Here is a 25,305-nt window from a genome sequence, read left to right as displayed (position 1 = left end):
GACAGGTCAGTCTTGGTGTGAACCAATTCACTATATGATAGCAGTGACAGGAATAACTGTAGCAGTATAGTTATGCAGGCATGGGGTGTGCACCCAAAATAGAGGAAAGTCACTTCCAAAGCAGCTTAATGATCAGATAAACTGAAAAAAGGCAATGTATGTGTGCCTGCAAGGCAGCTTCTGCTCAAAAAACTACATTTATATTGGTACAGCTGTCTCATGTAGACAAGGCCCTAATTATCTCTTCCTGGAAGCTCTAGCATCCTCAAGAGCAGCATGAATACTTTACTTCAAGTGCTTTTTCCAGCACAGACAAAAAGCCCCCCCCCCCCAAGCTGTAAATATCATAGCTGGCAAATTAAATACCATGTTTAGCAAGAGCTCCTTGTTATGCCAGTGGAAAGAAATCTCTGCGAAATAAGAGTAAATTGTGATGCTCTAATGAATATTGTTAATTTACCCAAAATCATTTGCATTAGGCTGGAATAATCCTGATGTGTTTGAAGATTTGCTTAGGCTAGTTCTTTTGTAAATTGAATTAGTTCATGCTGTTGGCACTTGCTGAGTTTAACAGAACATGCACTGATTAGTGCGAAGAAGTCAGCCAATCATCTGTTTGAGAAATCGTGCCATTTAGATGCTGGTGTATGACTTTTGTTGGATTAAATACCTGTACTCAGAAAGTACTGCCCTCTGACCTCTTTTGAGTGCTCAACTTGAGACTGCTTCTCAGAAAGTGCTAAGCATCTACTCCCTGAACAATAGGACCCTTTAAAGGGGTCTCAGATCAGGAACCTGAAAATTAAAGTACCAAAGGTCATTAGTCACTTTTGAAAACTGTGGCAAATTAGATTAGAATTCCCTAATTCAATTCCTTTGCCTTGTGGTTTACTTGCATGACTTATTTGTACAGTGTCTTCCATCTACTTTTCCTTAAATTATTTTTCATTTTTAGAAATTCAGCATGTTTAAAAATTTCATTTAGCAGAGGTATATTAGAAAAAACAGTTTCCATAAATAAATTTATTTCTGATTGTAGGAGGTAGGTTTCAATGCACTATGAAGTTATGATTCTCCTCTACTGTGGGTGTTCTGGAGAGAGAAGGAAGTAATCCAAGTATAGACAGATATTTGGTAAAAAGGACACAGTGTACCCTGTGGTAAATTAAAAGCAGCAATGGAAAATACCTAAGTGCTAGTGTTGTATCAGAGTTACCCTAGAGTTAATTCAGACAACATGCCCTTCAGAGTTTAATTCCAGGTTCGTACACAAGCTTGCCAAGGAGACATCACTTCCAGATTATGATGATGATCATTGGCTGAATCCAAGTAAAAGAAAAGGACTGCTTTCCACTGTCCCTAAACCTCAGCTTTGTAGGACATAAACCTGAGGCCTCTACATTTCTTTCCTTGCTCTTAACTGGGGCAGGATCAGGTCTTTTACAGTGTGTGACTGACAGGTGTTAAATCCAAGCAGAAGAGAATGAGCCAAAATCTGCAATCTGTGCACCACAACTGAAGACAGACTTGCTCACTGCTGCTGCTTTAACAGAGCACAGAGAAGGCTGGCCCATGGTTAAGGTGCTAGGCTCTGACTCAGGAGACATGCGTTCAGTTTCCTGCTCTACCCTAGACTTCCTGTGTGACCTTGGATGAGTCATTTAGGCCTTCTGTGGCTCAGTTCTCCATCTGCAAATGGGGGTTAAAAAATACTTCTCAACCTCACCAGAGTGTTGTGAGAATAAACATGTTAAAAGACTAAGGTGCTCAGATACTGTTGGGATGGGGGCCATAGAAGTACATATAGAGTTTGTCTCATCATCCTACTCAAGCGTGCAATGGATTTTGTCATCCTGGCTGGATTCAGAATGATTTTATCACAACTCCACCCATTATGCAATAATACTTCTGCAAAACTCTGATGTTTGTTGCCATTTCCTTGCTGTTATCCTGCAAGCGTCTTTCACCACACTAAACTATTCTGCAGCATTTAGCTATGGCTTTGGCAGCCATTTTTTGCCTTGACTTCTGTGGAGATGTGTTCCTCTACACCAGCTGAGAATCTGGCCCTACATTTGTTCCTTTCACTCCCTCTTTGAATCTATAGTAATCCAGGGTAAACAATTGCTTTGCTTTCGTGAAGAGAGTCTTCCTGATTCTGATCTGTTGGGTCGTCCAGGTTACCTCCTTGCTCTCCCAAAATGTGCATGCAGCCAGAGCTGTTATAGCTTCCAAATTCCTGTCCAATTTCTTGCCAATATCTTTTAATAATTCTCACATCAGCTGCTGTGCAGTAGAGGCATCTCCTGCGCAGTATTCGACTGTGGACTGTGCGCTGTGTGAAGAAGAACTTCCTTTTATTTGTTTTAAACCTGCTGCCCATTAATTTCATTTGGTGACCCCTAGTTCTTGTATTACAGGAATAAGTAAATAACCTTTTCCTTATCTACTGTCTCCACATCTCTCATGATTTTATATACCTCTATCATATCCCCCCTTAGTCTCCTCTTTTCCAAGCTGAAGAGTCCTAGCCTCTTTAATCTCTCCTCATATGGGACCCATTCCAAACCCCTAATCATTTTAGTTGCCTTTCTCTGAATCTTTTCTAGTGCCAGTATATCTTTTTTGAGATGAGGAGACCACATCTGTACACAGTATTCAAGATGTGGGCGTACCATCAATTTATATAAGGGCAATAATATATTCTCCGTATTATTCTCTATCCCCTTTTTAATGATTCCTAACATCCTGTTTGCTTTTTTGACCGCCTCTGCACAGTGTGTGATGTCTTCGCCAACTACCACGATAGTTGCGGAACTATTAACGATGGTTGTACCACGATTTCCTTTACGGAAACTAATGTTGAACTTTGCCCAACCCTTATGTTCTTCTATGTCGACAATTTATCTTACTATTGTTTAACTAGTTTGGCCCCGGGTATTTGTTTAAACGAACAATTAACTACCTGTCTGTAATCCAGATCACCTCTAGACCCTTTTTTGAAATTATTGGCATTACATTAGCCATCTTCCAGTCATTGGGAAAGAAGCTGATTTAAAGGACAAGTTAACAACCATAGTTAATAGTTCCGCAACTTCACAATTTGAGTTCTTTCAGAACGCTTGGTGAATGCCATCTGGTCCCAGTTACTGTACTGTTAAGTTATCATTAATTCCAAAATCCTCTAGCTGGACACTTCAATCTGTGACAGTTTCCTCAGATTTGTCACGTACAAGCTGGCCTCAGTTGGAATCTCTCTAAAATCCTTCAGCCCATGAAAACTGAGCCAAAGAAATTTGTTAGATCTCTGGCAAATGACTATTGTCTTTAAGCGCTCCTTTGTATCTTCGATCGTCAAGGGGGCCCACTGGTTGTTAAGCAGGCTCCTCTTCTGATTCTTAAAAAACAGTTTGATTGACCATTTTGATCTTTAGCTAGCCGTCCTTCAAACTCCTCCTTTGGCTTTTTTATTACATTTTACCCTTAATTGGCAGTGGTTTATGTTCCTTTATAATTTACCGCACTAGATTTGACTTCCACTGTTTAAAAAGATGCCTTTTTGTCTCTCACTGCTCTTTTACAATGTTAAGCTCACACGGTGCTCTCTGAGTTCTGTACTGGGTTTTAATTTGGGGTATATCATTGAAGTTGGGCATCTATTATGGTTCTTAAAAAGCATCCATGCAGCATGCAGGATTTCACTTTAGTCACTTGTACCTTTAATTTCTGTTTAAATAACCCCTCATCTTTGCATAGCTCCCCTTTTTGAAAGTAAATCCCAGAGTGTTTGGGCTGTAGATGTTCTTCCCCACCACAGGACATGTTAAATGTTGTTATAATATGTCACATTGTTCAAAGTGGTCCTGTAATGTTATCCGTCTTGGACCAGCTCCTGTGCTCCACTCAGGCGAATCGAGAGTTGCCTTTCCCCTTTGTGGTTTCCCAAGTACCAGCTGCTCCAAGAAGCAGTCATTAAAGTATGAAGAAATTTGTCCTCTCATTTCCACCCGGGTGACATGTTCCAGTCAATATGGGAATAATTGGAATTTAATTGAGTTCTTAATTTTGATATCCTCTCATAATTTCCTTAGCCATGTCATCATCACAATCACTGGCCCTGGTCAGTGGTCGATAATGAGATCGCCTAATGTTATAGTCTTATGAGAGCAATGAAATTACTACACTATAGAGATCTAGGGAACGTGTGGATTCACTTAAAGAATTTTTACTTCATTTGATTCTACTTTCTTCACTTGTAGTGCCACTTCCCACCTCTTCCCTCGTATGACCTGTTCTGTCCTTCTCGATATATTTGTACCCCGGAAATGATGTGTCCCATTGACCGTCCTCACTACACCAGGTTTCTGTATGCCTTATTATATCAATATCCTCCTTTATCACAAGGCACTCTAGTTCACACCACCTTATTATTTAGACTTCTAGCATTTAATGTACAGCCACTTAAATGTTGTTACTATTTAGTTGTTGCCCTTTCTGATGTGTCCTAATTCTTTATGTGAATGTTTCTCATACTGATCTGGCCCTTACAATCATCTCTTCCATCAGGGAGCCGTGATCTTTCTCCTGACAGACTCGTCCCTCATCCAAAGTTTCCCCAATTCCTAATGAATCTAAACCCTCGCTCTCTACATCATCGTCTCATCACAATTGACTTTGAAGCTGCCTATTACCTGGCCCTGGCGTGTGGAACGTGGAAGCATTTCTGAAGAATGCCACCAGAGAGGTTCCTGGATTCAGTCTCCCACCTAGCAGCCTAAATTTGGGCCTCCAGGACATCTCTCCTACCCTCCCTTATTCATTGGGCATAACCATGTACCATGACCACAGCCCTCTCCCAGCACTACACATAAGTCTATCCAGATGCCTCGAGAGATCTGCAACCTTCACACCAGGCAGGCAAGTCACCATATGGTTCTCCCAGTCATCACAAACCCAGCTATCTATGTTTCTAATGATTGTATCTCCCATTACTAACACCTGCCTTTTCCTAGTGACTGGAGTTCCCTCCCCTGGAGAGGTAACCTCAGTGCGAGAGGCAACCCCAACACCATCTGGAAGAAGGGTCCCAACAATGGGAAAGTTTCCCTCTGATCCCGTTGACTACTTTGCTTCCCTGGGCCTTTCATCCTCCTCAACAGTGCAGGGGCTGTCTGCCTGGAGGTGGGACAACTCTACAGTGTCCTGGAAAGCCTCATCAACAAATCTCTCTGCCTCTCTTAGTTCCTCCAGTTCCACCACCCTGGCCTTCAAAGCCCATACGCGGTCTCTGAGGGCCAGGAGCTCCTTGCACCGAATGCACACATATACCACCTGCCTACAGGGCAGGTAATCATACATGCTGCATTTGGCGCAATAAACTGAATAGCCTCCACTCTGCTGCTGGGCTTCTGCCTGCATTGTCTCCTGCAGCTACCTAGTTAAGGGTTTTGATTAAATCAAGAAGTTTTGAATGTAGTTTAGTTTACAGGTTTTAAAGAAGGACACGTGAACCTTGCCCCCTTCCCACTCCCCTTCCAAACTCCCTTGCAAAACTCCCCATTAGCAGCCCTGGTTGCTTGCTCACTGCTTTATAAAGCCCTGGCCTTCTTGACAGCCCTGCTCACTGACTAAGGCTCTGCCAATTAACAGAGGCTTCTAGCTTTCAAACCTTACTTTGAAGCTCACAGCTTCCAACCGCCAGCCACAGAACACGTTCCTTCAAACAACCAAACAAACGGACAGACAAACACAAGCTCAACACACAGCAAGTAATCCACAAACACACACTACAGACAGCCACTTACCCCAAGGGTGATGTATTTGCTCCTCCTTCACCTGGAGAACTCCCTTGCATGCTGAATAGAAGCCAAAATTTTCTAAGCCATGAGTGTCATTTAATATGGAATCACAATCTCTCATGAACAGGTGGTATTTAGTGAAGACTATTACAATCAAACAAATAGGCTTCCACATGACTTGAGTTCCAGCTTTGTCTTCCATTTTTACCTGGCTCCATACTTTGTCTGGTACTCCAAACAGACAAATAGAGACATCTAGTGGCTGAATAATTTATTGCAAGTAAATCTAGGAAACAAATGTTTGTGGTTTATTTTTAAAAGAAGGCTTTGCTAAATATAATAGCAGAATTCGTTAACTTCCTAACATTTTCATAGCATTTGATTTTGAAGCAATGTGAGACATTAGGCTTAGCATCCCTTGAGTTTTAATTCTGTAATGCAAAAATATAATATTAAAAAGTATAACTGTTGGACTTACTATTGTAGGAGCTAAGCTATTTGATTCGCCTCTGCTGTGGGTGTTTTGGATAGAGAAGGAAGTAACCCAGGTATAGACCAATATTTGGTAAAAAGAACACTAAGTACCCTGTGGTAAATTAAGAGCAGTAACAGAAAATATGTAAGTGCTAGTTACTCGCTAGGGCCTTTCTTTACGATACATATTTCTTTAACCAAACTTAAGCTAACTTTAAATTTCTAATTTTATATTTATTCTACAACAACAGAGAAATTAAATAGAACAAAACTAATTGTCTCCATTTCCCCCCCTGTATTTACCAGACATATTTTTAGTAATGAGGTTCTGGATGGAAAACAGTTTGGATTGCTTATTAAAGTATGATTACAGATCAGACTGTGCCTCTGAGCCAAAACACCATAAAATAATTTCCAGTTAGAATGGCCTGATTTTTTTTTATTATTGATGATTTTACTGTACATGGGATAAAAATTCACTCACTACAAGATAAACTGAGATCATCTGAGCATATTTCACTAGGTATCCCTGGCATGCAACAGCAGAACATATGGTAATATCAGGTGAATGATACGCGGTAAGGTTATAGTAAATGTGGCATAGCTTCTCCAAAAAAGACTCTGTAGCTGATCAGTAATGTACGGCACATACAAATAAAAGGCTTGTTGATCCCGACTTCCAAGTAAAATCTGGAAGCTAGACCAATCCCTATTCGCTGAACTGAAATTGTTTTGAACCTGTAACTAACCCAATTTTAGAGCAGTCTTTAGTATTTAGGTACAGAATGAACTTATCTGTCATGTGTATTACATGCTGACTTGTAAATCCTACATGTATAAATGATTTTAATAGAAGGAACAATTTGATTTGTCAATAGCAACTGGGAAGTAATTAAATTACTTGTCAGTTATTGTACACTCATAAGCTTGCAGTTAGATTTTTCTTTGATAATTTACATCATGCAAAGGGGATTACAGTACAAACTTAATCTAATCACAGCCGAGAGACCATGTCGAAATACTATGGTATGTCCAAATAATCGTAAAGACTGGATTAAAAAACTATTGCAAAAAACATGCAAATCAGGAAAGTCAGAGGAAAACTGTTATGCAATTATACATGGTACATTTGACGTACAAAATAATTTTAATCGTTTGTTTAACATTTACTATTGTATTCCTGTTAGGTTCTACTGCTCCATTTGAAGTTTGTACTGTCAGTTATAGATACCTGGTATTTGAAAAGTGAGGTTTTAGCTCAGTAGATTTTACCTAAACCTTTCAGATAATACTTTAGAAACTGCAACAGCAAAATAATGACATTGGTCTATCTACTCAGCTATCCAGTATTTGGCGGTGAACTGCTCTCTGGCTTTATAACACGTTGCCTCAGTTAGCCGTATGGAACCATTAAAATGTTATTAGGGATAGATGGCCTTAGAGCATTGGTCCCCAAACGTTTTACCTCACACCCCGCTTTACCCATATCCATGTCCTCACCCGGAGCTGGGGCCAGGAGTAGGGGCGCGGCTTGGGAGGGGGTGGGAGGGACATGGACGGAGTAAGAGGGCCAGAGCTGGGGCTACAGCTGGGGGTAGGCCCCATGAGGGGTGGCCTGGGCCCCAGCCATGCCTCCTTGAACATTCCCTTTGAGGACTGCTACCTTAGATGTAGATATTCAGGCCATTCCCCAAGACATTTTAAAATACAGGGTGTCATTAGAGATAGATAAGTGTTTATTATAAATGCCTTAGGATTTTTTATTTTTTTTTGAGGGGAGGGACAGAGTGTAGAAAGCCTAGTGGCTGAACTCTGGTTTACCCAGTGAGTTTGACCTGGGGCCAATCCTTTACTATGGATGTGTCACAGCTACTAACAGGTCAGGACATTTCGGACTTGCACTGATTCCTTGCTGACCAGGGATATTAAATGGGAAATGCAGCACCTGGCCTATCTCTCAAAGAAAGAGCATAGCAACTATAGAAGTCCAGCAAAACAGCTCTGTGTTCAGAGTCTCAACTGCAGTGTCTTCCTCTTTGCCTCTCTCAAACTGCTCCAACTGCTCTTTTTTAAAAAACTTCTCAGATAGCACATTCTGGCCTTTGTTATGGTCATGTGTCCGGGACTGTCATTCAGTCACTTCCCATCCCTGGCCACCTGGTCTAGGCATCAGTTAAAACCAACCCTGGGTTGGAGCCACTAATTTCTCATCTATGGTTTAGAGCCCTTTCCAACTCCAAAGGGTTGGACACAAAGTTCTTGAACTTCAAAGGAACTGTGCCTTTGAGCCATTGTTTACAGTATTCAATGTGGTAACATTGGCTACATTTCCCACTTCATAGTTTCATGAACTCATCACTCTACTGAGCTGGATGAATCTGCTGCAGTGGTTAACCCTTCCTACAGGAAGGCTCATAATCTCTGTTTTGATTTAGTAATAAATCGATGAGTTTCATCTCCACCACAATGCACCATTAATTACAAAGCTATGAACAGAAGGGATTACCATGTTAACACTAACCAGATTTCAGACACTAATTCCTCAGTTGTTTGCATTTCCTCTTCAATGTCTTAAAGGGTGCTCTCTAGTTCTGGATACTCGGCCTGCATAATCTCATTTCTGGAAGAAAACCAGAACATTTTAAGAGTTAATGGAATGCCATAAATCACTAAGGAACAGTCAGCTAAGAGGATCCCTCAAACACTGAGAGATTCTGACTCTATTTGGAAAGGAAATGTTGCTGCATCCAATGGGAACGTCCAACATTTCAGAGTTACTACTGGATTGCAGATGGTTTACAATTTTTAAAGGTCTGATCCTGCAAGGTGCTAAGAGCTAGATTCACAAGAGGGATTTAGGAGCTGCAACTCTGAATTGCAGCCTCCAACTTTTAGGCACCTCAAAGCCTTGAGTTACGTGCCCAGTCTCCCTGTACAATGCATGAGGAGAGTTAGGTGACTTAAAATGATTCACAGAAGCCAGCCCACCACGTGGGGAGCTAGCCAATAAGAAATGTCAAAGAGAGAGAGGTGTGGCCCTTTCTCAGGAAATATGGTGGTGGTGCCTCACCCCAGTAGCCTTAGGGTTAGATCACTCACCCAGGATGTGGGAAATTCCCCCTGCCTGATTCAGAGCAGGGACTTGAACCCTGTTGGTGAGTACCATGCTAACACCCTGCTGGATCAGGTCCTGCTGGGGAGACAGGCAGGGAAACACCTAGTCTGAGGATCCTCCTGCTTTTAGACCCCAAGCAGCTTGACAGTGTTAGGGTTTCAGCAGCTTTGTGCATGCCAAACAGCAGAAATGTAGGTCCCTAGGGGGCTTTGCTGCTGGTAACTTACATACCTAGGACATTTAGATGCCTATAGGGTTAGGCAGCACCTGAGTCATAGGTTTGTAAATACCAGTGCCTCCTAAAGTAGCAATTAGGTACGTAAGTCCCCCCTTGTGAATCTACCTTAAGTGCACCCAGTTCCCACCGAAGTCTTTGGCCACCTTGCAAGCACTGGGTGGAAACAAGTCTTAATCCATTTTTTGTGTCTGGTCTGGTCTGTGGAAGAGCTGAGAAAGGAAACAAAGGAAATCAGCTGTTGCCACCAGCTAATTAAACATATGCACCAATTTCTTAGGACACAAAAATCCTAATCGTGCTCTTAAAAATGAAAATTGTATTAAAAACAAAAAGAAATAAAATACTTCTTGAACTTAAGCTATTGCTAGATTTAAAAAGAGCAAAAATAATAATTAAGCATCAAGAATGGTTTTCTTGAGGTCCAGCTTCATGGTTACAAGCAAAACAAAAGCATTTGGGGTTAGCACAGAGGAGTTCACAAGCCATAAAGAAATAAAAAGAGATAAACCTAATCCTGTCTTCCTAGACATTTCCTGATCTACTTACATATCTGGGGTTTAAATGAGTAGTTTCTAGGTAAGATTTAATGATTTTTCACACCTGCCGCAAGCTCTTACAGCATAGTTCCAGCCCTGTCCCTGTTCTCCAGGACAACAATCACAGACTGGCAAAAGGGGAGTCTTGTTTCAATTTTAAAAAGTTCTAGCCTTCCCATTGGCTCTTTTGTCCAGGTGCCCACTCACTTCCTTTTACCTATGCATAGCAGTGAGACATTTTCCCCTTTACAGGTAGAGCAAGTAGAGAACAGCTATCGAGAGGGATTTTATAGCTAACTGGGTGTCTATAAAAGGGAGCTACTCCCCCGCCCCCAATGCCATTTATCACAGGGTCCCTGTCAGTCCCAGGATGCTGATTCCTTTTTGGCCCTTTCCCTTTCTCTTGGTATTGGAAAAGGGCCAACCAAAAAACACACACGTTTCAGTAAGGGGCCAACAGCCTCCTTACCCAAGGTTAGTATTTTGCTGCAGTGTGTATGATACAGTTTTATTTTTCTAATTAAGGTTATTAAGAGAGTTTGTCTTTAGGCACTACTGTGGTGAACCCAACTCCATTAAAATGTTTATAGGGAGCAGGATCAGCTATTCTGTTTTATGCTCTTTGAAGCAAGATTTTTCTTTCCAAAACCTAATAGAATCTAATAGAAGTGCATTTTAATTAACCGGCAGGAGTATTTTCCTGCCATAATTTTCAAATGTATCTTTCATGCACAGTACCATGTACTTTAATTAATGAAATAGACCAAATTTTATTTTTGGTCTTTGCACTACATCATTGATGTGAGTTCAAGCTTCAAAATTCGATACTGGCATACTGAACACCTCAAAAATCATGGGACTTGGGATCTAGCATTTCATTTTGGCCTATTATCCTGGGAGGACCATTTCCAACATTTGGAACTGGATCCAAGTTTGGATTCTGAAATTACCCCTAAAGCTTGGGTTGTTTTGGTTCAGCTTCAGCTCTACAGATGATTATTCATGATAAACAAGAACAGATCCTAAACCACAAACCTAGAAACCCAAAACTACCAGCTGATAGAAAGACTAAATGTTTTCATTCTCACTTTTTATATTAGTGGCTTGTGGAACTTAAGCAAAGTCATATGGGTGTGCTTTGAACATATGGAGTGTGATGATTTACTCTATTAACACCTCCAGTGAAATCTGTGTGGCTGCAATTATTATCTCAAAATCCAAGACCCTCTAAGCCAAAATTCTCCCTCAGACTTGCACCCTTTGCACCCTCCCCCCGAAGTTAATGAGGTGTCACATAAGCTGTAAATCTGGGCAGAATTGGCCCCATGTATTAAACCAGTGAACTTTTACTAAAACTGTTGTCATTCACTGACAAGGTCAAACCAGATAATAGATTAGACTGATCTCAATCCTGAAGCGAGGTGTCAGTGAGCAACCTTCCTCTGTAACCCACTAACAACCTCCCCAGCTGCCTTATCCCCCCTCCAGTCCCACTTATGACTAGAGAGGTGTTACAGGGCCACCTCACCTTGAATGGCCCCTTGAAAAAATATGTGTTAAATATGTTTGCTAAACAATCTGTTCCACCTTGTATTTAGCTGTAACACTCTAAAGAGTTAGATTGACACAAGGCAGCTTACACTGACCTAACTATGGAAGTGTCTACACTTACATTTTGCTCCTGTCAATGTAACTGCCCTGCTATGCCGACTTAATAATTTCATCTCCACAAGCTATGAGTAGTCAAGGTCGATGTAATTAGGTTGATGCAGGGTCAATGTTGACACTGAGTTGCTTACTTTGACTGTCACCGGCTTTCAAGAGCCATCCCACAATGCCCCAAACTGACAGTACAATCGATACAAGTGCTCCAGGTGAGAACACGCACCGCTGACAAAAGGAGCAAAGCATAGAGATACACAAGTTATGTAATTATTGTGACGGCTATATGCCAATGTAAATTAAGCTGAAATGTTGTAGTATGGACACGGCCTAAATATGTTTTCCAGCCCTGAAGAATAGCTCTGTGTAAGCTTAAAAGCTTCTCTCTCTCATCAACAGAAGTTGGTCCAATAAAGAACATTAACTTGCGCACCTTGTCCCAGCCTCCTTCTGTTATCTTAACAGTGGAAAGTAGAATAGAAATACAGCACAAAGCTATTCAGTAGATACCCTTGTTCACCAAAATACTCCATTTAACTGCTTCCTTTAACACACATTGATTTTTTGATGCTCAGTTGTACTGCGCAACACTCTAAAATGTGTCCTAATTATAGAATGGATTTATCTAGCATTTACGAAGTGTTCCATCCATTTGTATTAATCATAGAGGTTTGTAGTTAAACAAATGCTTTCTCTCTACATTCTAGCTGTTCCTTCTTAATCCTGCAGTGAAGTCACAGCCCTGTGTTCATGGCATCACAATCACTCACCTAGTGAGCAGCTGAAATGGTTTGCTGTGTTCTAGTTTGCAGAAAACCATTATATGGAGAATTTTGCCTCTGTAATGGGCTGTCTGGCCTGTTGAGGCAAACTGGGCTCCTGAGTTAGCAGCTATCCCTCAGCCTCTCTCAGGAGTTGGCAAACGAAGAACTAATTAGTGACTCTGGCTAGGTGTAATGGGGCTTCATTAGAAACTGACCCCAGTTAGTCATGCTCCGTACCTGGAGGTGATTGATTAATTGCCTCCTGGCTGGCAGAGGTGGTGGAGCTAGGCCTTAAATAGAGCTGAGAATGCAGTAGAGGTTAGGAGACCCTGGTGGGAGGTAAAAGAGGAGTTCTTGGTGTGTGGGCAGGCAGGAACACGCACCAGGAGCAGAGGAGGCACCTGTGGGGGAGGACTCCAGAGCTAGGGCCGAAGAGAGGAAGAGAATAACAGAGAAGCCTAGAAGGGGTAGAAGACCTTGGAGTTGTAGGAAAAGCTTTGTAGTAGGGAGGTCACCTAAGGAAAGCAGATGGAATCCCTTGGGAAGGGAGGCAGTAGGGGAATCCTGCTGGAGAAGAAAGAGGATTATGGTAGAGCCCAACAAGGGCAGAAGAACTAGTAGTTTAAAATATTTGATTTTTGGACTTGGAGTTGGCTCTGGAAGGGGACTGAACTGCATGTGACTTGGCCAGAGGGCTGAGTCACAGAACTCCCTGGAAGGGAGCCCAGAAAATGGACTGTCTGGGACTTATCCTTGAGACCAAGCAAATGGTGGCCAGAGGGTGAGTGGGAAGCAAAGGCCCCTGCAATGCTGTGTATGGGCAAAGAGGGGTGCCCTAGAGGTAAGGATGTGTGTCTACAGCGTCTTTCTGTTCAGATGGTGGATGAACAAAAAAAAACACACCATTTTTTCTCCAGTTTATTGGTTGTTGAAAATATTCAATGACATATTTTGTGATTTTTTTTTTACTTTGTGGCTTGCTAGGAACAATTCAACCCATGTCAATTATTAGCAATGGGTTTCTGTTCCTTGGCTGGATCTTTTGCCATCAGGTTCCTGGTACTCATGCTTTAGGATAGTGGATTTTAAATTCCCTTTCCATGGGTACTGAAGAGGGAGAGATTAAAACTTTTTTCCCCTTAACATAATTATTCATAAAACTTGGTCATACTAAGCATTATGGTAAAGAAACACACAAAGGTGTGAATACGGGCCATGTGAATTGTCTTAAAACTCTGATGAGTAGTGAAGGAAACTTTCGTTTGGCAATGTATTCACTCAGACCCACTGCAAGTCTAGGACTGTGTCTTCACTGCAGCATCAAAAGGCTGCAGGCATGTAGGGGAGCTTTTATTCAACACACTTATCTGTCCAGGAACCTCCAAGGGGACTTCAAAATGTTACTAACAAAATAAATTGTTTCTTATATAATTATTCTCTTTGTTCAAAACTGGGCCAAGACAGGAAATGTACTGCCTGAAAAGGGCTTCCTAGCATTCAACATGTTATCATTTAATATAAAAATGGGTGAACGTGCAGTACAGTTCTTTTCACTCAGATGACTTTTGTTGTTGTCGTTTAACCCTTTGGTGCCCTGGAGGTTTATCTATCTCCCAGGAGCTGCAGTTATTTGAAAAGAGGGCATTTTATTCCTGCAATACATTTCAGGTTGATGCACGGAAAATGTATCCCTTTTGCAGGATATTTCCTCTCATGGGATTTGTGAAATGAGCTCCATTGCCACTAGGGTGACAGCTCAGTTGTCTTTTCTGTCATTTCATATGGCTTTTGGTAAAATAAAAGGAAGGAATATGGCTAGGAAGGGAATTTAAAATAAGGGCATTCACTGTGATTGTTTATTGGTCCCCAAAGGCAGAAATTGTTTGCTAATGGCATGATTAATGTGTCTAGTTTAACCTTGACTACGTCTCTAATTTCCTTAGGGAACAGAATGCCAAGATATCTGAGATTTGTCTGTTGCAATCTAAATGTCTAGGAGAGTCACTTCCCTCTAGATCCAATGAGATCTTCATTACTTCTGACTTATCCCAATTTATCTTGTAGCCAGAGAATTTGCCAGAGTTATCTAATGCTTGTAGGATATTTGGAGTAGATTGATCTGTATTTTTAATAAATGAGAGGATGTTGTCCGCATATGAGACCCTGACTTGATCCCTTGAATATTTTGGCCTTCCCTAATTAGTATTGCAAGTGGTTCTATTGCAAAACTGAACAGGAGGAGAGAGAGGCAGCATCACTGTGTAGCTCCTCAAAACAGATTAAAGGGTGGGGGGGAATATTGTGCTATATGTTAGAATGCAAGAGTTGAGATTGGCATACAACAGCCTGAGCCACGAAACAAGGATTTATCAAGGGTCAGAAAGAGACATTGTGAGTTCACTCTGTCAAAGGCTTTGTCTGCATCCAGTGAAATGATTGCATGGAAATTTCTAGAATGTTGGTGCACTGCCAAAACATTAATCAATGGTGTGTTATCTGAACCAGGCTTGTTTTTAAATATATCTCACTTGTTTGGAGGTGAACTACATCACTCATTACTTTTTCAAGTCTTAGACAATATTTTTGAAATAATTTTTATATCAGTATTGATTAAAGAGATGGGTCTATAGCTGTTAAATCTGATAAGGATGAGCAAAAGCGTAAGCAGTGAAGTGATTAGGACTTCCCTGGTCCTGAGATGTGCACTTGAAGAGCCAATGGTTGAGATACAGGTAGATCTGGACACCTTGGTGCCTCAGGTAAGCAGCCACTGGCACCATATATTTTGTGAACACCCATGAGTCCGTCAAGAATCCAAAAAGCAGTGCTGTGAATTGGAAATGGTACTGGCCCACCATAATGTAGAGGAACCGTCCATGTCCTTGAAAGATGGAGATATGAAAATAAGCGTCCTTCAAGTCAGGAGTGGTGTACCAGTCTCCCGGATCCAGGGAGGGAATGATGGAGGCCAAAGAGACCATGCAAAACCATCAACTTCTTGAGCAATTTGTTGAGGTGCTGCAGGTCCAGAATGGGTCTTAGGCCACCTTTTGCTTTCGGGATTAGGAAATAATGGGAGTAGAAACCTTTCCCCCTCATTTCTTGAGGGACCTCCTCCACTGCCCCCAGCTGCAGGAGGTTCTTGATCTCTTGAATGAGGAGTTGCTAGTGAGAAGGCTCCCTGAAGAGGGACAGGGAAGAGGAGTGTGATGGGGCTGGATCCATGAAACTGACTGGAGTGTCTCTTACGAGCGCACCCTCAAAAGGAGCATTTCTGGACCCCAAGATGTTTGGCCAGAGACTGGGAGATGGAAAGGCAGAGACAACTAAAACTCGTGTCTCTGTCCCATTTTGCAGAGCCCTGCCAGGGCAGCCAAGGCCTTGGAAGTGGGGGCAGCTGGAACTGCTTCCTTGCCGATTGCGGCATATGCAGACCCAGAGAGCAGAGGGTGGCTCAAGTGTCCTTCAGCCCATGCAGGCTCACATCCATCTGCTCTGCAAAGAGTCCATTCCCATCAGACGGGAGGTCCCGGATGGAAGACTGCATCTCCTGAAACAGGCCCGTGGTTCGAAGCCAGAAACAGTGCCTCATAACTGCACCTTGAGTATTGTGTCCAGTTTTGGTCCCAACACTACAGAAGGGATGTAGACAAATTGGAGCGAGTCCAGCAGAGGGCAACGAAAATGATTGGCGGGGGCACATGACTTATGAGGAGAGGTTGAAGCAACTGAGGTTATTTAGTCTGCAGAAGAGAAGGAGGGTTCCAAAGAGGATGGAGCTTGGCTGTTCTCAGAGATGGCAGATGACAGAACAAGAAGCAATGGTCTCAAGTTGCAGTAGGGGAGGTCTAGGCTGGATTATTAGGAAACTCTGTTTCACTAGGAGGGTGGTGAAGCAGTGGAATGGGTTACCTAAGGAGGTGGTGGAATCTCCACCCTTAGAGGTTTTTAAGGCCTGGCTTGACAAAGCCCTAGTTGGGGTGATTTAGTTGGGGCTGGTCCCGCTTTGAGCAGGTGGTTGGACTAGATGACCACCTGAGGTCTCTTCCAACCCTAACATTATATGATTCTGTGATTTAAACCCATGTAAATGAAAACCCTCCCCCGCTTGCCCAGGCTGCAGGCAGGGCTTTTCTCTTGCTGCTTTCTCACAATTTGAACCGTTTGATGGGTGAAGCCTGGATGATGCATTTCAGCAATAATTCATGTGCTATTCATAATTTAGGAACCTGAGTCACTTCCCCAGTAACACAAGTTGTGCAGCATGTACATGCCAGGCTAGATGGCTGCTTCAAGGTTGCTCCAAGCATAATTCATAGTGAGACTAAGTTTGATCCATCTCCAGTTTGCACCTGTTGGACCTTGAAGGGAGATAATTGGATTAAAATATTGTAATTATCATTTCATTTATATGTGGCAAAACCCTTAGGGAAAGACTTTAAATCAAAGAAAATTTGAGCATGCCAGCTGCAAAATCTGATCTTACCTTACCAGAAACTAGAATTTTATTCTTACAGGAACCATAAGCCAGGCTGACTAAACTTGACAAGGCATGTACCATGGGCATAAGCTATGGATGTGTGACACTGTATGGAATATGGGAGACACTTTACGATATTGTTGATGCCAATATTATAAAATTACCAGGAATCTGACCAGATATGACACGAAGTATCTGTGAAAATGTTATAATTTGCCAAGTATGATCTTGTTTATATGTTTGTATCACCTTTGTATTATAAGTTATAGATCTGTAGGTTATGGCTGTATTTCCAAACTTGTGCTGTGTTTCTGGGTGATGCCCCCAGACAGACTGGCATCAGGACTAGGCCTGCTTGATGGCCCATCAACTGAACAATGAATCCATTGAAAGGAACAAATGAAGACTTCCTATGACTCAGCAAGGCATGTAGGGGCATGCCTATGGACAGAACAAAGGTTTTTCCATGTCATGAGCTGGGCAACTTGTGTTTGGAACAAAGGACATACAAGCTGCAAGGAAAAAGAATATAAAAGGCAGCTGAAGCATCTCCATTTTGTCTTCAATCCTGCTTCTCTCCTCTGGAGTAACTTTTCTACAAACTGAAGCTCTGAACAAAGGACTGAATGACCTAAAGCTATGGATGTGTTCCAGAGGGACTTTCAAGCCAGTGAACTCACCAGTACTGCTAAGAATCTTATATATGGACTGTGAAGTCTTTGTATGGATGTGAGTACTTTACCACTTAACAGCTCTCTTCTTGTTCTTTTTTTCTTTATAATAAACCTTTAGTTTTAGACACTAAAGAATTGGCTGGCAGTGTGGTATTTTGGGTAAGATCCAACCTAATATTGACCTGGCAATGTGGCTGGCCCTTTGGGGGTCAGAAGAACATTTTGTATAATGAGAAGAGTTTTAAAATAACTTCTCACTGTACTGGATCTAGGTGCTGATTGGGAGCCAGAGAACAGGAATGCAATAAAGGGGGCTGTGTGATTTATTTTTTTTTATTCTTGATAACCAGTGTGGGGATCAGAAGCCCAGTTTGTGACTGGTGGGGGAGTTTAACTTCAGTGTGACCTTCTAGTCTTTGGAAGGTCTGCTCTCCTTTTTGCAACCTGCCCTGCCCTTGACATTTCCAGTGAGGGCTACCCCAGGTCACGGTATGTACTATGAATGCTATGGCATAACACTTTGATTTTTGATCAGGGAAGCATGTTTATATCCATCATGATGTTTGCTATCATGCTGGTATCATCACACTACTATGTGAGTGCCCATATCCAACTCTTTGCTGCAGTCCCTGCATAGGCAAATCTCCGCTTAAAACTTCTTTCAGTGGCATGGCATGTGAGCCCAAATGACTGTGAGGACATGCAGCATATTGAATCTCTAGGATGGAGTAATGAGGGAAAGTGGGATTTCCCCATATCAGGATCTAGTTGTAGGCTTCTTTTCTTTCTCCATAAACAGAAAGCTGCGTGTTTGAGGACTAAGAAGCTGTGGGTCCTCCAAGAACAAATTCAGTTGGGCTTCTAGTGTTAGGCCTGACCTATTTAGTCAGGGCCATTACAGGTGGGAGAGGCAACACAGATGAAAAATGTTTAATGGGGGAACTCTCCTGTGATACAGAATGTTCATAAGGCTGATGTCAGAGGCAAGTCTAAGTGAATGTAAAGAAGCTAGGTAGATTTACAACTTCTTCCTGCCCTCTCATCATATTGTGTTATTTTAAGTTATAAATAACTTTAGCTTAGTTATGTTTTACCTATCAGTCTAAATGGGTGCAAGCATGCTGTAAGCTGTACCAGAAAAAGCCCTTAAAAGGAGGGCGTCAGTTGAAGTAACAAGCATTGTGATTAACATTTATTTTATTTAATTCAATGTAACGGCTTCATGTAGTGTAACGTGGAGACCTAAGTTTTCTCAGCTTCCACCGCAGTTCAAGACATGGACACAGAGCAGAAGTTGAAAACATCTTCTACTTCAGGAGTTCAGCCTTTGATTCTGTTTCAGAAGGTGTGTAATGAAATACTGCACTATCCATCCCCCAACTCTCATATTAGCCACTGACAACTGACCAATGAGTAAGCAGTTACAGCCTTGGTTAGAAATCTGAAATTCTGTCCAGTTTCTTCTCCTCAGACAGTAGGAAACGCTCATACTCACTTTGCAAGGTCCAAAGGACTATGCTGTTGGGTAGAGCTCTGCTGTACTGCAGACTATCAAGGAATCTGTGCACCTGTTATTGGTCAAAGACACTAGGACACCCAAGCTCTTAAGCAGCCTATGAAGCATCAATTAAAAATATGTGCCCTCTTAAGGAGGGAAGAGTGAGAGGAGGAGAGATCTGTCTCAGAAGGCATTCTCTAGCTACTAAGATTTCCCATGAGTTTGATTTCTTCCTCTGATTTCAAAAGAAGATGGCTTCCCAAATGAAGAGAGTGAAGAAAAACTGGGCTCAAAGGAAGACCCAGCTATATATCAAGCTCTGGTGAAGGATCCACCATAAGCTTCTCTGTGCAACTGGCTACCCCCTCCTCTCCTCAGAATGATGCTGCAAGGGAGGCTTGGAGCCAGGGAGGCACATGACTGAACAAAGATTGGTTAGATATGGGGAGTAAAGTATGTTGGAGGGAGCAGGAAATAAGGAAGACGGTGCAGCAGAACCTCTCTTTAGTCACAGTGGGAAGGAGTTGCTCTACCAGGAATGGATGGTGCATGTGTGTTAGGGTTGAGTTGTAATATGTGAGGGGAGATCTCATTCAGATTCCCAACCAAGACTTTGGACCAACTGCAGAAAATACCCCTCCCCCAAACAAAAAAATCCCATCCCAGGTTTTATACTGAACTGGGCCAAATGGGGTAGGACTTTGAAAGCTTAGTTAGTAATCCAGATTATGACCATGCCAACACTTGCGCACATGCTTAACTTTAATCACGAGCAGTCCCAATGAAGTCAACAGAACTAGTCAAGTGCTTAAAGTTAAGCATATTCATGAGAGACACCTCAAAGGCATTTGATTTTTCAGAGGATGAGTGCTCAGCACTCTCTGAACAGTGGGCCCATTTTAAGGCATCTGAAGCTGGGCATACAGAAATGGAGGCATTCAACAGCATTAGTTACTTTGAAAAGCTCAGCCCAAGGGCATTAATTCAGGAAGCTCTGCATAACCTGGCAAATTTCAGGAGGGTCACTTTTTAATTTTAAATTCACACCAAAAGTTTCAGACTGCAACTCCAGCACTAACAGCCATGTTGGGAAATCATCAGGCAGTGAACTTGAAATTAAATGAATTCTCTACTTCCCTATGTCACATCTAACATGTATAAAGAGCATTTGGCCTTTAAACCACATATTTCCTGCAAAAAAGAAGACAAGTTACGCAAGGATCTTGTGTAAATGCACAAGCCCAAGACAAAGACAGTGCCTCATATAAGGTAGAGCTTTCCACACCCACCTCCCTTCCCACAGGATTATCCACAATATAGGGAGCATAAAGTGTACAGACAGACTGTATACACGGCCTATAGTGCATTGAACACAGACAATGTTTGTGCAATTGCTCTTGGTTCTTCAAGTTAAAATGGTTGGAAACAGCATTGTCAGTCACATGCCCTCTCAGCTTTATTTTATAAACAAGCCATCAAAGATGTAGACTGGATTCAGATGCTCCATCTGGCCATCTTGACAAAAATAAAAAATCCAGCTATTTCCAACATGCAAAGCTTAAATTCTGGAGTTGACAGCTGAACAGTCTCATTATGTTAGCAGAATGACCAGGACTGCTCTTGATTAGTGCCACCCTGTGAACTATTTTTAAGGAGTCATATGGCTGTTTGGTGCTGGTATAAGTGTGGTGTTGACAGTATTCATCTTAACTAGACACAATGCCCCAAGTACTCACAGATATTTAGGGATTTAACTTCTGTTGAAATCAATGGGAGTTAGGCACCTATGTACCTTTAAGAATCTGGACACAATGTGAATTCCTCAAATTACTTCAACTGTGACCCTAAATCCCAAACTACTATAGCCTTGCCATCCCATCTGTGATCCTTTCATATTTATGGTGTAACCCTTCTGCCCCTCTGAGTTGGCAGCAACAAGTGCCGGGTTCAGTATCCAGGGGTTGCGTTGTAATAACACAATGCAAAACCGGCTCGAGCCCCCACTCAGTGACCTGGAACAATTACATACCACCCCTACAGGGACCTCTAGGAGGCAATACTTCCCCACTCGCAAGCACGGAGTCCGAGTGTAGCAAAATCCTTTTAATAAAGGAGGGAAACAATGCGGCATTACGTTGGAGAAACGCCACAAACAGGTTTATAAACACAAAGCATAAGCAAAAACCCACCTCCAAGTACGTTTGGCAATGTCCTTTCCCCCTCAGGGTCTTAAGTCCAAATCACCCCAAAGTCCAACAACCCCAAATGTCTTTGTCCCTGGTCAGTGCCACCCCAGAGTTCACAAGTTCATCTGCAGAGTTTTACCCCCCCAGCCTGGGTGGAAATGGGTGGGGGGGCACACAGGGTGTAAAGGGGCACCTTACGTGGGCCGAGGCCGACTGTCCCTCCTCTCCGAGGAGATCTGCTGCAGCCTTCACCACGAACAGCTCTGCTCCGCTCCTCCAGCCGTCCCCGCAAACTGCTCTGCTCTGCTCCAGTTGCTGTTCTGTGGGCCACTCCAACCATCCCACACACTGCTCCGCTCCACCAGCCATCCCATGAACTACTCCAGCTGTCCCCACAAATGGCTCAGCTCCACTGTCCTGCACTCACCACTCTGACCGTTCTGCAAACTGCTCTGCCAGCCACTTAGCAATATATCTTCAGACTCTCCCACTAGCACTCTGATCTCAGCTCTTTTAGTGATTACAGTTTGTAGCAGGGGAGCCCCAGTGCTGGTGCACCATTGGTCCAAAGTGAATTCGGCTCAGCAGCCTCTAGCTAGATTCCCAATAGAATCAAAATTAGCTCTGCTATTCAACAGTGGAGAGAGAGGAGGTGCAATTGGTATGCCAGGCCCTCAAAAGAGGCCCATACCATCAAGTACACACACCTGACCCCAACCTCTCTCAGTTCACTAGGTTTTGGCACCCATGTCCGTTGTCTAGCGAGTGCTACTTAATTGATGGTGAAACTCTCTGTCATAAAACAGTTTCATAGTTCCTCATTCACATAATCAGGGTGACAACACTTTATTCCTCCTGCCCCAATAACAAAGAAATTGGGGATCCCACAGCTGTCAAAGTAACCATTTTAGGCTGCCATGGGCTATGCTAGGCATGGTGGGTGTGCCTATGCAAACACGATCAGCCCCTGAATTCTGTTTCGCACTCGCCATAATTCACCACCAGATGTCAGGGTAGAGCTCATCCTGACTCTGCTCACATGGGTATAAGGAGATGCTTGTCTTCTTAATTCGAAACATTTTGTCTGACATTGGCATAGATCTCTCTTAGTAATACCTTAACTAGTAAAGAGAACTTAGCTTTGAACAAAGCCACACTGTTATCCTGCTCCCTTGTCATGTATTTTCATCACTAAACACCTGTGACCCAAACTAGAATTTGAACTGACTCTTCAGAGGTGAAATTACATTGTACACCAACTGAATCCTTGCTTTATATCCTTTGGTAGTACTGGATGTGATGCAGTGCTGCCACCTATTCTGGGACCATTGGGACCAAAGATTTGTTCTCCAGCCTAGATACGTGCATGTACAATTGGATGCATATGAAGTAGATTGGCCTGCATATTTTCAGAGGAGCTGTTTAGGTGAGTGCAAAGTATGTACATGTCTGATGATGACCCTTTATACGTTAGAGGGTTATTCGTGTGTCCTAGATTCAAAGTACACAGAACTTATTTTCAGAGCAGTGCAGCACCAACTTAAAGAGTGTTGTAGAGTTTAAGGACAAAAGGGACCATCAGACCATCCAGCCTGATACCCCATCCCTACCCCGTTGCATATCACAGGCCATCAAACACCAATCAGAAACAGACCAAAATATTACGGCCCTCAGGAGAATAACTTGTGTGGGGACTGTTTAACATCAGTTCCCTGTTGGTTACTATAAGAGGAGCCAATGTTGGAGAAGCACCAACTGGATGATCAAGCTGCTGGAAGGGGGCCACTGGTGGTCAAGATGATGGAAGCTCTGGGAGTCTTCTTAGATGCAGTTTCATTCCAGAAAACCCAGTTCCAGCAGTATCAGCTTCCTCCACATGAATAGACCACTTCATAGGATAACAAATTGTATTAGTTTTGCAAAGGAAAGACAACACAGTGTTCTATGACATATCTCAGCTTCCATCCTTCCTGAGTGGTATGGACATCCCACTGAGGCCATGCAGACAAAATAATGCAGCTTTCAGGAAATCATTTTATTCAATTAACATGATGTCCATTTGAAGATCAGAGTTTGAGGTACTTGCCCAACTAACTAACCAACCAACCTGTGGGTGAACACTTTATACAGAATAATCAGTCCATAGCTGATCTCTCAGTCCTTGTCCTCAAAGAAAATCTGCACAACACGTTCAGAAGATGAGCCTGGGAGCTTAAATTCATAACTTTGTTAGACACTAAAAACCATATTTTTAAAGATATTGGATTTATGGCTTATTACAGCACTCTGTAACCCACTACATCCCCTTTGCCCTATGACTATAAAGTTATTTGCCCACTTTATCTTGAATGGTCTCTTGCAACATATGTTTCTTATGCTTAAAAATTTGTTCCACCTTGTATTTAGCTGTGACACACTGACTACCTTTCCCAGACCTGAAGAAGAGGTCTGTGTCATTCAAAACCTTGTCTCTTTCACCAACAGAAGTTGGTTCAATAAATGTCATCAGCCACCCTGTCTCTTCCATATCCTGGGATTAATACAACTACAACACAGCAAATAACTAACAAGTGACAGAGACTCCTGCCTGTACCATTGGTTTAGGACTCTTTTCCCCAGACCCCTGGAGGGGGAAACTTCAATCAGACTTAGAGACCATTAGCCTTTAAGTCCTTTGGTATCCTCAGTACTTTATTTGGACATCTCCAAAAGTTCAGTGCCATGTTGTTACATGGATCTATGATTCCCTGACAGCCATGGCATTAACTTAGCAACAATATTCTCCCGGCACCTCTCCTTGGGGTGGCATCAAGGTTCTCAGAGGTCCCTTATCAATCGGATTTCCCAAGAAAGAGCATTACATACTCCCCATTGAAATTTGTCTGCCCATAGTGGATGGAAGGAGGACACTGAGAGGCATGTGACTGGGATGTGGGAGAGGAATTTTCTGCAAAGGAACATGTGACAGATGGAACAGGTCACCAGCATTATACTCAGTCCAGCTCCCTCTCAGGGCTACCTATCTCCCATCTGTGTTTTAGATGGTGTCCCATTCTACCTTCTGGAAAAGCAGAGAGTGAGAAGAGCAAGTGCTAAAAGCCATTTTTAGCACCAGCTTATTAGATGATTGGGACACTGAAGAAATATAGATGGCGAGTCCAGCTTTCCATATGATTAGAGAGGTCATCAACATCATAGAGGGCTTCTTATTCTGGCCGATGACTGCTGCCACCTAGGAGATTCCATTTTTAATGTGAACTGTATGTTTGCACAGTGTGAAACAGATAACTCAGTGTTCAATTAAATGGTTACAGGCTTCATTTCCCATGTGTGGTATAAATTTAAATGCTGTAAATTTCATGGTGAGTTATTAAAACCTTCTTGGTAAGGGGAATTCTCCTCTAAAAGAAAAGAGTGCCACAAGTTTGTGAAGCTACAGGGAAAACTTAATTCAAGTTAATGGTGTATCACTGATACGTGGGAGAAGAAAACTGACCAAGCTCCTTGCTTCCAGCTTCCAATTTCAGCTGCTCAACCAGTACTTATGGTTGGCTCCTCAGTCCCACATGTTGTGCCGTGTGGAGTTTGTGATGTGCACATGGTGGAGAACATACAGTGGTTGTGGGTTTTTTCCAATGGTGCATCTATGCCAACTGGAGTACAGCCAACATGGATCAACAGTACCAGAATATGGCCTCAATCCAGCACTGTGTCCACTTGGACCCACCACTGACTTTGATGGAGTTTTGTTCAGAAGCAGCTCAGCATGGGATTGGGGCTGTGAACCCTAGTCCTGCAATGTGATCCACACAGGAACCTATGCTGAAGTGCATTCCAGTGGGGGATTTGCCTGTTCAGATCTGATTGGACGATCTCTTGA

Source organism: Chelonoidis abingdonii, chromosome 5 (genome assembly GCF_003597395.2).
Source record: "Chelonoidis abingdonii isolate Lonesome George chromosome 5, CheloAbing_2.0, whole genome shotgun sequence".
In the NCBI taxonomy this organism is placed as follows: domain Eukaryota; kingdom Metazoa; phylum Chordata; order Testudines; family Testudinidae; genus Chelonoidis; species Chelonoidis abingdonii.
The sequence above is the reverse complement of the archived record's forward strand: the minus strand, read 5'-3'. Positions refer to the sequence as shown.